The sequence below is a fragment of the Lactuca serriola genome, chromosome 4 (genome assembly GCF_051521515.1).
Source record: "Lactuca serriola cultivar US96UC23 chromosome 4, Lser_US96UC23_V15, whole genome shotgun sequence".
Lineage (NCBI taxonomy): Eukaryota > Viridiplantae > Streptophyta > Magnoliopsida > Asterales > Asteraceae > Lactuca > Lactuca serriola.
Window position 1 is genome coordinate 13514415 of NC_136411.1, and position 16240 is coordinate 13530654.

At 35.6% G+C, this 16240-nt stretch overlaps 1 pseudogene; it reads left to right on the forward strand.

Annotated features, from left to right (window-relative positions):
- Positions 1 to 4140: 4140 nt before the first annotated feature.
- LOC145098054 (putative histone H2A variant 3) lies at positions 4141 to 4656 on the forward strand (annotated as a pseudogene).
- Positions 4657 to 16240: the final 11584 nt, after the last annotated feature.

Genomic DNA, 16240 nt, shown 5'->3' on the forward strand with positions numbered 1-16240 from the left:
TGTTATCTTTCATGAATCAGTACAAGAAGCCTCCTCACCCAAAGTGCGATCAATGCCAAACTCTGAAGAAAAGCCCAACTGCTCAAGATGAAGTCATTCATGGAAGATTCATATGTTCATCCTGATGCTGTGAAGAATTTGAAGCTTAATGCTGAAGCCAAGTTCCCAATGAAGATTATCAAGAAAGTCAGCTACTTTTTAGGGGGAGCTTGTTGGGTCAATTAAGAAAAGAAAGCTATAAACCAAGGGGGAGATTGTTGGGTCAAAATATGGTTTATACTTTACTTTTCTGGGCATTGTATTTTTGTGTAATAATTGTGGAGTTTTCGGTCTAGTTTACGGCTGAGTTTACGGCCGTAAACACCTTACGGCCGTAAACTCATTTACGACCCATTTGTTTCCGGCCCATATCCAACATGTATAAATAGAGGTGTTAGGGTGAGGAGTAGTGATTGATGAACTAGAAGGAGTTTACGGCCAGAGAGAAACGGGAGCTTTTATGTGTGTGTGAATCTTTTGTATCCGGATCTTCATTCATATCAATACATACAAAGATTCATATCATTCTTCTTCTTTTTCTCTTTTATTTTTATCTGACATCATCCGTTTGATTGGGATTCCGCACCATCAAACGGATCTGACTGATACACGGGCAATTTAGGGACTTACACTTTTGTGAAGGCAACCCAAAAGGACCATGCACCATCGGGGCAAGTACATACCAAAATAGTTATGGACTTAGACACTAATGCAACAGTCTCCCACTTGGATAAGTCTAATAACTATTCTGTGTATGACTTCAGATCCTGATTTGCAATCATAGCTTTCAAAGCCGCTATCAACTCTGATCTTATCAGAAGTGTGTCCTTTAGATAAGGGATCATATATTCCTCCATTCTAGGTATCGTATAGACGTGAGACATGGATTGAAATCATTCTCTCAGTCTATGCGTTGTTTCCCGATTTCCGATTTATGAAGATTGATAACAGACTACAATTGAACACATCAACTTAGTCCCGGTTTGGCCAAGTGCTTAGGGTGTCATCACTAAATCATCGAGGGGCCCACAGATATCGCTTTTATCCCACTTTGGGTAAAAGGAACAGATAAAATTCGATTCAATGCTCGCTTGCACTCACTTACCGAATCACACACAACAATATGTTTTTTAACACCAAGTTACTTGTGCGTTTACATATTATCAATGTATGACCGACTCGTACGATACAACTCACACATCTTAGTTTCAAGAATATAAGATATTATCATCTCACCAATCACCCGTGATAAAATCCATGAAGCGATCCAAGTGAGCGTAGGTTTAATCCAATACTCTAATCTTATAGCAGCACTCATGAACCCTGCAGCAAACTTTTGCTATGTCAAAAATACTTTAGACAATCTACAGTCAGATTCATGACAATCTTCTTTCATTCCTACTTCCAAAGAATGAGCGACCGTGGAGGGTTTGAATAATCTTATTATTCGGGAGCTCAAAACATGCAAAGTGAAACACAAGAATAATACTAATCATATATGGCCTCAAACCTTTGAGTATAAATAAAACACATTTTATTTATCACCATATTGATTACTCGTTATTTGTTGTTTCGGGTAATCAACTTATTACTTGAATTATAACAACAATTGTCCCATGCTCTTAGCATCCACAATATGTTTACTTATGGTCCTTTCTTTGTGAAATAGTATAACTGAATAACTTTTTCAATCACACTCATTTCATAATTCCTAATCCATTAGTGTAAGAATACAAAATTCTCGCCACTACTAGAATATGTTAGATTCTAACATTTTATGCAACAGTCCTTTCGTAATGTCACGGCACAAAAGTCACCAAGACCCAGCCAATGAAATTACAAAGTACTCTATTAGAGATTGTTACGAGACAATTCCATGGTCATGAAGTCTCACATTCAAAGTACATTCCTTTGAACATCCTTCTTGCATAGAAGTTTCTAATCTAGACATTGATTCTCGATATCCAACTCCCAATATGGAAACATTTCCATATTTGCCATATGACAACTTACTCTAAATAGAATCTTATTATTCATACCTTTGAACATCCTTCTTGCATAGAAGTTTCTAATCTAGACATTGATTCTCGATATCCAACTCCCAATATGGAAACATTTCCATATTTGCCATATGACAACTTACTCTAAATAGAATCTTATTATTCATAATAACGTCAATATGGTCCATCCATGACTATACTTTCAACTATCCACAAACGACCAGTCCTTGGCGAACCTTAGATTGTCCTTGGCAGTTGTTTAATTATTTTAGTCAAAAACCGGTTCTATTTCTTTTTTCCCTCTAAATGCCCTAGGCATTTGGAAAATTTTAGAACGGTCGAATATTACAGCATATGCAATCGATCCTATTCCCGAAGCGTATGGGATACAATTTATAATGAAAGCGTGATACTTTACCATTTCTTACAATAATATCATCATAATATTTCTATTTGCCATGTTCTCAAAATTCGAACTATGAGGAGGGATGTTGTAATCATAATCGAACTTTGAGAATGCAAATAATAAATATACCCTTGACTAAATTCAATTATAATTTCTCGATCTAAGCTTTTAGATTGGAAACGAAGTATAACATTCTCTCCCTTAATTATAGCAAAAACAACTTTTCTACCCCTTCCACTTTGCAAAGTGAATTTTTTTTTCTATAATTAGTATTGACAACTTGCAATACTTAAATAAAAATCATGCTCCCACTAACATGATGATTATATCCATTCCAACATAACATTTATACTCCCACTAGCTTTGACACGTATTTAGAAACTAGCTAAACTTCTAGAAAACAATACTTATTGACTTCCAAAGTTCATTGTTTCTAATACAATATGCTTCGATAAGCCTTTATCTAAGCTTCTCAAAATCACACACTTTACCTTAGACAGCTCACATGTGTGTCTAAACTAATTCAGAACTTATTTTAATAAGTCCCAAATGTTCAGACTAATTGCCAAATCTCACAATTCGAACTATGAAGAGGGATGCCGTAATCATAATTGAATTTGAGAATGCAATTTACATAATCGCTATTTACTTAAAATATCTCTTAGTGAAAGCGTTTTCTCACAATCATTTTCATGAAGGAGAGAAACCTTATGACACTTAGATTTTATGGTTTATGTGTTCCTATCCATGTGAAATTGCCATAAGCACTACAAGAAAAATACCCTTTAATGACCACAAACAATGACACTCGCTGATCCACGATACACATTTTTGTGTGACCTTAAAAATAATGTTAGCCTTCCAAAATTTGAAGGATAGAGGACACGCATTTTTGCGTGCCTTAAAATTAATGTAAAAAAATATACAAACACGGAGGGCACTTGTTTTAAATGCGTGTCTTCTAGAAATGTCGCTTTATAATTTTTTATCGAACACGCGTTTTTAAAGGCGGAAAATGAAATCCTCTGAAATTCTAAAATTTTGAAGTGCCTGCTTCTTCACTTTTTCCTCTGGATCTCCCTTCTCTCTACAAACCCTAAGGCATCGCCACCCACCATTTCTTCGCTTCTCCTCATAATCAAATGGTTTTGTGCTTATAGGGCGAGAATGACCATATTACCCTGCATAATGTGTAGAAGGATGGAAAAACGAAGCGAAGGTTAACATCGATGTCTCAAACAATCGCTTCTCATCAGATTGCCCAACAAAAAATTCAATGCCAAAAAAGGAAGTGACTCTTTGTTCTATTCCGATTGGTATTTCTAATGATTAACATCGGTATCTCAAACGAATTCAACTAGTTTCATAGATTTCTTCCCATATGATGTTATAATTTTTGATTTCTTCCATCTGATTTTGATTTTAGGTTAAGATTCTTAATTCCAGTCGCCATCAGCCCATCACGGAAACCAAACTGGCTCAACTGATGAAAGCCTGGAATTTGCTAAAAATCGATTACTCAAATGTGTAATTGACTGAAAGTCTAAAACTTGTTGAAACTCGAATACCTGATCTCCAATTGAGATTTCATATTTATGGAATCCAACTTCTTGATTCCTGAATTTTATTTTCGTCAAGTTTTGTAAACATCTTCTTTGTTTATTTTTCTCTAAAGCGTTCGTGTAAGTGGGAGAGATGGCCGGAAAGAGTGGGAAGGGTTTATTAGCCGGAAAAACACCGGCGGCAGTAGCAGCTAACAAGGACAAAGATAAGAAGAGGCCGATTTCCCGATCTGGTAGAGCTGGCCTCCAGGTTCGACATAAACCCTAACTATTTCCCTGAATTATTGTTGTATCTTTTGGTGTTGTAATATTAATGTGGGGATGAATTCAGTTTACAGTAGGGAGGATTCATCGCCATTTGAAAACTAGAACTTCTGCAAATGGACATGTTGGAGCCACTGTTGCTGTTTACTCCGATGCCATTCTTGAGTACTTAACTGTTTAGGTGCTTGAGTTAACTGGAAACGCTAGCAAATATTTGAAGGTGAAGAGGATTACACCTGGCCATTTGCAGTTAGCCATCCGTGGGGATGAAGAACTTGATACTCTTATCAAAGGGGCCATTGCTGGAGGTGGTGTCATCCTTCACATTCACAATTCCCTCATTAACTTAATAGAAAAAAGCAAGAAAAATGAGATTGTCCCCTGATAAGAACTTTTGGGTTCATCTGTATAGTAACAGTCTTGTTTTCATAATGCATGGGTATATGAGTCTTTTGACAAAATATGCATATACCTGATAAGATTGCCTTCCAAGACGCAACTCCTTACCATTTTGAAAAGAGGAGAAGAGAGTTTTTGAAGTAATTGTTTCATGAAATCATGAAGAATAGGATCACCATGTTATGTGTGTAAGTGAATTGCTCCAGCCATTACCCCACCCTTTAGAGACCTGCAACTGTCCACAAGAATAACCATTCACCTCATCATTACCATTGGCTCAACTAACCAGACTGAGAGTCTCCTCAGAGAAAGATCATGTGATTGAAGTGTTGTCAGCAGCTTAACATACCCTAAAAGCTCATCTTGTAATGCATAGCAAAAAGCTTCAGTGGCCTTTTCACACTAAGAAAACCATCTATATTCTCACAAATATATCTAATTACCTGTTGATACAACCATCCAAGCTCACAATGCTTACGAATCATGATTCTTGTAGCTTTTGGAACCATGATAGAGTCTGGTAGAACTGCTTATGATCTTCAATCTGTTCCAACAAAGGTTTCTTATGATGCTGACAAGAATTGCTTATGATCTTCATTTTTCTCCTATGTGTTTGTATTTTGTCCAGAACTTAAAATTTTTTATTGACAACTTTAGGTAATCAGTGTGCGTCCTTTTATGACATTCACCAATAGACTTGGTCAAGATATATATCTGAAGCTAAGCAACGAAGATGAACCGAAATTGTTGTGAGTGTCTAATGTACAAGTCTCCTTTTTTTACCATGAGATTGACCAACCTAGCAAGATATAGGTGAGTAGGGGTCCTTTGTGTGTGTGTGTGTGCATTTCTTTCATTGTGCAGTTTTGATCTAGGGGAAATCACAGAAAAACCCTATGTATTTTACCCCAATCTCTAAATAAACCCTTATATTTATTTTATGTACAATTTAACCATTATTAATATTATTTTATCCCATTTAATTCTTTATAACCGGTTTCACTTTGGCAACCAGTAACATACCCCAATGCTACAAAAAAATGATGTTAGACGATTTTACCCTTGCTGCTGATTTGGGTTGTTAGCACATCAAACAACCACCATAAATTAAATAATTATATGTTTTTGTCCAAAACAAACACATATAAACAGAAAAAAAACATAAATTGAACCAAATAAAAGAAAAAGAATCGAATCAAAGACATTACAGGTCGAATTTTTGTCCCATGACAAAGATTTAAGGGTTTTTTTTGCATTCTTGAATTGAGATTGTGTACTGAAATCAGTAAAAAACGCAGCTACCATTACAGGGATGCTGCAAAAAAAATTATTTTGATGTTGACGATTTTACCCTTGCTGCAAAAAAATGTTATTTTGATGTGGACGATTTAAATATTAATAATGGTAAAATTGTACATAAAATAAATAAAATTGTCAAATAAAGAAATTCTAAACTTGATTACCTTTTTATTTATTTATTAGATGTTCAAGGTGGGTTGTCGCCATATGTATCAGCACCAGGACTAGTGCAACAGATCTCCAGCCTCCAATCTGATCTCATGGCCCTATAATCCAACTTAGACTATACCCTTCCTGAAGATAGAAGTAGATGCACATATTCATATTCAATAATACACATTTGTTTTTGTCAATGTTATTCTGATTTGTGTTTTTGTTTGTCTTTATTATATTTATCATTACAGGTGCACTCTTATCCAAAGTTTGCAACAGTTACTATTTGCATCTTCCACCACTGCACAACCGATTTTGACACCACGGGTATGCAATTCATTTATCAAAGCTTCTTCTTCTTCTTCTTCTTCTTCTTATTATTATTATTTTTTAAATAAATATTTGTTACTAATTATAGTGTCTAATTGTTCAAACTTGATATTATGAAAATGGATATAGATTCTGATGAAAGAGCTAGATGAGATGGAAAAGGTGAATGCTAGGCTGTCAGCTGCAGTGGAAGAAGTAAAATTCAGAATATTTATCTATCACACGACCTACAAGTTTCTCTCTTTTCTAACACCCCCTCAAACTCAATAAGGTGTGCTTCTGCTTGTATGTTGCAATTAATTGTGTGATTTGGAAATGTGACATAATATTTATCTATCACATGACCTACAGGTTGCATTTGTCAGATTTGTTACATGCACACTCTTATGACTTGATTACTTGACTTTTTCTAAGGTTTTTCTGTTACATGTTTGTTCTGTTTTCAATGTAACTGGGAGGGGTATTTTTGTAATTATTTTATGGTGTTGATTCAAATTAACGAACATAAGTATGTCATTCCCACAACCTTATACCCTGAATAAATAGAATTATTATATAAGACATGAATAAAAAGTAGCAAGCATTTTAGAATACCTATTTGAATAATTTGCATCTTGGACATATGTATATATAGTTTGTATTGAGATTTAAGAACAATTTGCAATTTGCAGGTATGCTATATGTGGGGATTTATCGCTGAAAAAGATAGTAGCTACAAGACCATCTACTAAAGCAAGGTTGGTGTAAGAGTTGATGACGAGAACATTGTTCCAAGACCTTCAGTGAGTTATGATGATGTCCCTTAATAGCAATGTAGTATTAGGTTCTATAGTTAAGGATGATTATTTGTATTTGACATGTTAGTGCAATGAATTATCTTTCTTATTTATTGTATTTTATTTTATATTTTGTATGACATTAACTTTTGTGCAATTGATTGTATTTTTTGTATATGGTATTTTACTTTCTATTATGAAACATGAAATGCAAAATTAATTTGAAAATTACTAAATCGATAAATAATTTTTTTAAAAAAAATAAAAGTTACGATACACAAAAATGTGTGTCATCTTCATTTATGACATGGCATTTCTTGATAGCGGCTTTAATGATACGTATTGCATGTCATAAATGCGCGTCGTAAATGCGGATCGTCTCTCGTTATGACAGGGCCTTTCTTGACACGCATTTGCGCGTCGTCTGAGCATTTTACGATACGCATTGCGCGTCGTAAAAGGCTGTTTTTCTAGTAGTGATAATCGAAAGATAATGTTTGTGACAAATTCAAACTCTTATGGACAAAACTTGTTCATTCTTAATTTCTTGCCATCAAGGGTCCCACGATTGCTTCCAAGTTATCTAGCAGCTCACCTATTCCTGTCAATGTACTTTCATTGAATAAGGTGCTTGCCGTATGCATTCTATTGAGAACTCGTAGAACTCATATGCATAATCACTCAACAGGATTGGCACAAAAAAAGAATTTTGTCAACACGATAGGTTACAAACCTCAAGTCGTGTGCTAGTGTTTAATAGGTTTACTCTTGATTTGTTCTTGAATCTTTTCAAGTTTTTCAGACTCCCGCTGACCTCTTGACATGTTAGACTCTCTTATCAAGAAACATTTCTTGATAAACAAATATCCAAGAGTTAGTGTGTGTCTATATCAAGACACAACTACGCACAGTTAGGTACTAGTTGGCCTTTGTCTTATTCAAGACATCACAACTTACCAAAATGTGCAAGTGTAAGAACATTCCTACTTAAGATTATCTCACTCAAGTCACAATCTTGGAGTATAACTCTAAGACTTGATTTTGGAACGAAGTACGATACATCTTATTGACTTAACCACTACAACAATTCCCGATTCTTCTTCTTAGCCAAACTAGTGCACTAAGATGTCCTTAGAGGATCAATTGTGATATGGTTATTAATCATTAAGATGATCATAAAACTGATACAAAAGTATTCTCCATTCTTCTTACATTGGAGAAACTTGTATCTTTCTGCCTAATTGATTCTTCTTATTTGTTCTGCCATTCATTAAAACTTTTCAATGATTCATAATTACAATTAATCTTGTAAGTATAACCACATTTACTAGACCTTTTGGTAAATTATGAAAAATAGTCTCATTGTTATTTGTGGTGGACTTGACTAGTGCACAACATTGTGTTCTAGTCCTTTAGTCCTTCACTTGACTCGCATACTTGTGTGATCAAGGAATTAGTCTTAATTTCCTAAGTACTAAGATTTCCATACATCACATGATTCAAATCATATGATTCCAAGTTTCTATCCAATTGAAACTTGGGTGATGTGAATCTTTCCTTACTTAGAAAATTTTGACACTACCATAAATAACATAACTAAGAATCACATCCATTTATAGAAACATACAAACATCAATTTTTCACAACGATTTCATTGCAAGGATATATATATAAATAAGAGAAAATTTTATTTTATTCATAAAAGCAACAGAAAACATGTCCTTACAATGCAAAATCAACTGAAAAACTATGTAATCAAATATTCCTAATAAATCTATCATAACTCTCTAAGTACCAGCTCTAAAAATCCAATTATGAATCATGCGATCGAAACCCATTTCTTCGTGATCAGACTCAGCGTGCTTCTTCCTTTCTTTTCTTCAATCCTACAAATACAAAAATGTAATCTTATCACATCATGCATTTTGAATCAACGAATAGGAATTTAACAGAGTTAGATAATGGATAATACCTGAAGTAGAGTCATTCGTCTCGACTCTTACATCTCTTAGATCTCTCAGGTATTTAGGGCAACTTCGTCTCCAATGCCCCTTATCTTGGCAATGAAAGCAAATTTACTCTTTTGGAACAGCACACGCAACTACCTCAGACTTTGCCTTTCTCTTATGGTCAAAATCTTCGACCATGGCATGCCTTTTGTTCCCGTCGCCTATGTGCATGGAAGTTTGGAAGGAAAATCTACCAATCAACTTTGCTTCTCCAGTGCGCCAAATAATTTCTGATTCAGCAGCAACAAGCATATAGGTGAGATCGATGAGGGTCACGTCGTGGTCCATCATATAGTACTGTCTTACGAACTTACTATATGAATCAGGAAGCGATTGAAGAACCCAGTCAACAGCCAGCTTTTCACAGAAAACGACTCCCAACATTCTTAACCCGTCCATGTGCGACTTCATCCCTAGGACGTGTGCACACACCGACTTTCCTTCTTCGTGTTTACTTGCCAAAAGGGCTTGAGTGAGCTTAAACTTTTCAAGCCTTCGAACTTGTGGATCAGGGAGAATAATAGGAGGAGGTGGAGGAAGTGAAGAATGATTTCTTGTTCCTTGATCAAATCGTGGAATATCATCTTCATTTGGAAATTTTTTCCAATGGATTTAGGAAGACCATAGTTGTTAGATTTTGACATCTACAAAATGGGAGAAAATTCAAGTTAGTTGATTGAGTCCTTAATAAAACACCCAAATGAGATATTAAGGCTAGGACCCAACACAATATCCTACAAATTGGAAGAGAGATGTCGTAATCCAACTTGTAGAACATTTGTGTAACGACCGAAAAATTCCAACCAATTTTAACTTTTCAAAAACAACCCAATTTCATTAGATTATTACAAAAAGGTTTTCAATACAAATGATTTAGAGTATTCCCAGAATCACATCACAACATAAACATGAGGAGCGGTACGATCACACCTTTGCCTTGCCACGGTCTCCTGAAGAATCTGAAAAACATTAAACCACAACTGTAAGCCCGAAAGCTTAGTGAGATATCCCCAAAATACCAACCACATATACCATACACGCATAACATGCCATATCATATCCGAGCACAGAACAGCCATGCACTTCGGGTCTACTGTGTGACTGGTCCGCCGCACATGCCAACAGTCCACCTGGTCCACCCTCCGAGTCTAGCCATATACATCAAGTCTGCAGTGTGATTGGTCCGCCTGCTCCGGGCCTTCAATCCACCTGGTCCACTCTCTGAGTCTACAGTATGACTGGTCCGCCCTCACCGGTCCTTCAGTCGGCCTGGTCCACTCTCCGAGCCTCGGCACATCTGGTCTGCCCTCTTGGGGCCTACAACATATCCGGACCGCTCGCTGGGCCTTCGGGACAACCGGTCCGTCCCGGGTATCTTGGCCTACAGCACAAAGCAGGACCCGCCTCAACCCAACCCCAGTCCAACAACCATGTACACATAAACATACAATCATATAACAATTCACAGTCAACAAGCTGATCTAGCAGATCACATAACATATCATCATCCTAACTAGGATACCGACCTAACCGGTCACTAGCATAACATCATCCTACATAACATGATACTGACCTTAACCAAGTCTCTAACACATACCATCCTAGCTACCAGGATGCAAACATATTAAAGCAATAACATAACAACAAATACCCGGATCTTAATCCGATAAAGGGCCGGCCTTGGTGCCTTAGACCCTGTTGATATAGTGAGGATAACTCACCTTGCCACTGCCGAAAATCTGAACTGAAGAAGCAGATTCTCGAACCACCGACTCACCGAAAATCCCGAACTAGCCAACATAGCACAAATAATAATTAGGCTAAGCACAATACCCTTCCAATGATAAATTGACCAATTTACCCTAAACTCATTCCGGCCCAACACTGGATAAGCTCTCAAGCCCACTAATGGCCTAAAGACCAAAAGTCTGAAGCAAAGCCCAATATTGGCCCAATTTACAAAATTGGGCCCACCTCATCAAATGGGCCGAGACCCATGGTCCATAACAACTAATGGGTCCACAATACTCTATCCATAATGTCCAGTCACGGCCCAAAAACCAGCAGCCCAATAACAACCCAACCCCTAAGGCCCAAAATGAAAAACCCAACAGAGGGAGTACGTTGGGCGTACCCTCCTTGGTATGCGGGGCGTACACGCTGATTCGCAACTGGGGATCGGGGCACTGACCTGCTACGCGGGGCGTACTCCTATGTTACACGGGGTGTAACCTCACTGCTCATTAAGTCCACATAACTTCTTAATGGCTTAAGCTCTTAAGCCCAAACTTCAGATCCTTAGGCCAAATATGCCTAGGATTCATAAAGTCTCAAACTTTATCACTTGGGACGTCCATAAAGCTCTTAATCCAAGGTCTTAATCCATTAAGACCTACATATCTCACACATGGAACAACCACAGCCCTTGGGACCTCATTTTTCTCACTCAAGACCTCTCCAAAGGTCTGAAAGGATAGATAATCTCGACTAACTCAAAACATGCATCAAGATGAGGACTTTTGGGACAAGAATGATGCCAAAACTTCACAACATATAGATCTATGCAATATAAATGACAAGCAAGAAGCTTTATACCTCAAATAGGCTCCAAAGGATGATATCTTTCCAGATCTATAAGCTCCAGCCACTCAACTCCTTCTTTGACAACTTCCTCTTTCTTCTTCTAGTCTCTCCTTTGCCAAAATAAGCTTTCCAAGGCCAAACACACCCAACAATGGAGGTGGAACAGCTATCTAGGGTTTCTGAGGTTAAGAGAGAGCTTATGGAGGCTAGGGTATGCACCAACATGTTCCTTATATAGTGGCTGACCCTAATTTTAGGGTTTTAGAACTCTGAGAGTACGTTGGGTGTACTCAACCTTGCACCCACGTCACTTACTCCATTACGTTGGGTGTACTCGGCGTGTCCCCAAATTTCATATTTGGCCATCCTTTTCCACTTTTCCCACAAAAGGACCAAAATACCCTTCCTCTTAAATCCCGGGGACTCACAATAAAGTACTCTTAGGAACGGGGCGTTACAATTTGAAGGTAAGTGAATGACGATTCACTAATTTTCCACCATGAAAAACGAAAAAGAATTTAAGTTTTAAATGTATTGAAAATTCCTAGATCTTTTGAGATTCATCGAACTTTTCAATGGCATGTTTAAATCTCGATATGCCCCCCGATTTGTGACTGGGATGCCGAGGATCACAAAACAAGGTGTGGATAACCATGCAAATATACATGATGCCCCCAATGTTACAGTCACCTATTCGATGTGTCGGTTAACCACACACGCTCCACCAAACTATGACAAACATCGAGTCACCCTTTGCTACCTTTTCTTAGAACCCATTTAGTGTGTCGGTTAACCACACACGCTCCATTAACGTCTTAGCAAGGGTACAAAGTATAATTTCATGGAATTGCATCAATTCACTATTGCCTAAAGTAACTAAGATTGGGAATTTTGTAAAAACATTTAGGTACTTTATACTTCATTATACTTTTAATTTAAAGGGTTTGCCCTATCCTACCCGTTCGGCTAACGACCCGCCACCAATCAAGGAAGGGGTGGGTGAGAGTGGACACCCATTAAATGGCCATTTTATAGGCCATAACCTTATACCCCCTTATAGATCAGCTTCGTGAATGAGGCCTACTAACGGTAAAACTAGCAGTTTAAGTTATACATATATAATATTAAACTTTTAATGTTATATATAGTATAAGGGTGTATTTTACACCTTTTAAAATAGTAGGTGGTCTAATTTAATAAATTATACTTTTAATTTAATTAAAATATAAACCAAATCATTATAGATTTATTAACTCTCTTTTAATTATACACTTAATTAATTTAATAAAACCATAAGGGTGCCATTTGAACTTTTCAAAATTAGGGTTTTACAATTTAACATTTTAAAATTAAACCTTTTAATCAAAATTTAAATTCCAAAACTTGAGGGCAAGTTTTGAAACATTCCAAATCATTAGGGTTTAGAATATAAATATTTCAAAATTAAACTTTATAATCGAAAAATTTATATTCCAAAACTTGAGGGCAAGTTTTGAAACTTTTCAAAACTATCTAGATCAAATTACAAATAATTAAATTAATCAAATAATTTAAATTATCTAAATTTGACCTAATTTAATTTCTTACAAGATAATTCAAATAAAAAAAACAAATAATTAATCTTTATCATATAAAACAAGTAATTATCTTAAATTTGACAATTGTCTATTAATTTGATTAGGATATCAAGTACCAAACTTGAAAAATCTGATTTTTATTTGAAAAACAATTTATGGTAATTATCCAAAGCAAATTAAGGCAAAATTTTCGAAATCATGCTGTCAGACTGAATTCATGAGGTGAACACATTGTGTTCACGACATGAGTCTGGTTTAATTCGAAAATCTGCTCTCAGACTGAATTCACGCGGTGAACACACACTGTGTTCACGACGTAAATCAGGTCAGATTCGAAATTTGCAGATTTTCAGCTTTGAAAACATAATTTTGCATCAAATACAATTGAAGAACACCCTAGGCTCTGATACCACTGATGGGTTTTGAGCAAATCATCAATCCTTTGGTGCACATGCAAAACCCTAAACTTCTAGGTTTATGTAATTATACATGCAAATTATCCAAAGCTCATAAACCCTAGATGTAACATACTACAATCGAAATCATATATGTAAATAGGGTTTAGATCTTACCTTGATTGTTATGTAGCAATAACAATCAAAAACCTTCTTGACATTGACTCTTGAAAGCTTAGTGTCACAAATGTCACACCTCTAATGGCTCACAAACACCAAGAGCAAGAAGATGAAGAATGAGAAGAGGAGAGACACCCAAAAACTTCTAGAAACCCTAAGGAAACTCTTAGCCACGTTTTTGGTGCCCTAGGGGTCCTAAAATATGTGAGGCTATTGGGGTTATCTAATAAGGAAACCCTAATTTGACTGCGTAGGCCCTAAGCAGCCTATGGACTCCCTCCTTAGAGGCCTTGGACGATTTCTAATTGGTTGCCCCATAGAATTCGTCCACTTCTCTAATATGGAGTCCATTAGCCCAATATTCAACTATCACACATTTGATAGTTCTAGTCCCCTAAGTTTAATTAATCTCTTTTAGCCACAAAAATAATTCTTAATTATTTATTGACTAATATTAATTAAACAATTTGACTTCTCTTTTAATATATTATTCTCATAATATATTAATAAATCATAATTAATCAATCCTCTCTCTCCATAATTTGTCCTATCAAGTTGCTTTTGTGAAGGCAACCCAAAAGGACTATGCACCATCGGGTCAGGTACATACCAAAATAGTTGTGGACTTAGACACTAATCCAACAGGAACTTCAAAGTTTGATGTTTACGGGAGACATTCTAAACCACACTTATTCGGATACCCCTGTCACGCCGTTTTCCTTGTTACATGTCCTGATTCCATTCTATTTCCGCCTCTGATATCCATGGTTCTGAATCTGTCTTCGGAAATTCCACGTGTCATAGATGGTACTGGAGTTTATTGGATCAAGAAATATTAGATCATGAAAGATGGAAGAGAAGAAGTCATATGTAGAATGAGATAGAAGAGAAGTAGAAATATTAGATCATGAAAGATGGAAATAGTGGATGAACATGAAAATAGAATGAATATAACTCACCAGAAATTGTTGTCTGATGTTGTAGATATGTTTCACGTTTTGTAGGTTCATGAAGCAACAGTCCTGGTACCAAACGAAAAGGCAAGAGCACAAGGACCTAGATTAGGAGTAGCATAATTCTTTGTATATTCATTGCTGCTTTAATTTATATGTAAGATTTTATTGTAAACCCAAATGTAACCTGGGATATAGAGTGTATAAATTTTAATAGAAATCTAATTTTTAGTACAAAACTCTGATAATCCCTAGTTAATTAGATGATAGAAATTCGGGTCGTTATAACCATCGTCGGCCACCCTTTTACGACTTTCATCATCATCAAAGGTGATCATAGCTTCTACAAGAGGCATGCACCGATAAATCGCATGTATGCCTATGATTGATGCCTTTGTCTCCATTTGGTGGTGCCTAGCAACAATCGTAGACCACCACAAGCACACGATACACACACTTGACCTATCTGATGTATTTAGTTAATGTAGAAGAGAAATGGAAAAAGGAATGTGATAAGCCAACATTGACGAAAGGAAAAAGGGTCAAAATAAGTGTTGTCTATGTGAGATATTAATTTATTGATATGGCAAGGGGTAACTAGTTTACCCATTCATTTTGTCCAAAGTGACTATTTAAACTTGACAAAATCCATCAAATGCCCCTATAAAACCCAAAAATAATAATAAAAAAATTAGGGTCTAGTTAGACCAATATCGGAAACATTATAGGACTATAATGATATATATCTATACTAATAAAAGAGTAGTATTTTTGCCAAGTGTCATAATATTGAACTCCTAATTAATATGATGCCACTTGTCATTCTATTAATTCTCTATTTTAAATTCATTAAACAATTAATATGATGCCACTTGTCATTCTATTAATTCTCTATTTTAAATTCATTAAACCTCCTAATTAATGTGATGTTATTTTTCAATCTATTTATTCTTTATTTTAAATTTTAAATTTTATATTATTGTTTTCATTAGTTCACAAATAAAAAGAGTCTAATATATATGATAAATTAATTTCACATATTTATTTGAATCAATAATTATAATTTTACATAACTAATAAAAAAAATCTCTTAATTAATAATGTATTTAAAATTTTATATAAAATAATTGATTAATAATTTTGAATTTTTTACTATGAATATTTAATTAATTTTGTAACCGTGGTTTCCACGGGTTATAAACTAGTATATATATATATATATATATATATATATATATATATATATATATACACACACACACACACACATGACAGTGCTTTTGAGATTCTGGAAAAAAAAACTAGAGATCTTGAT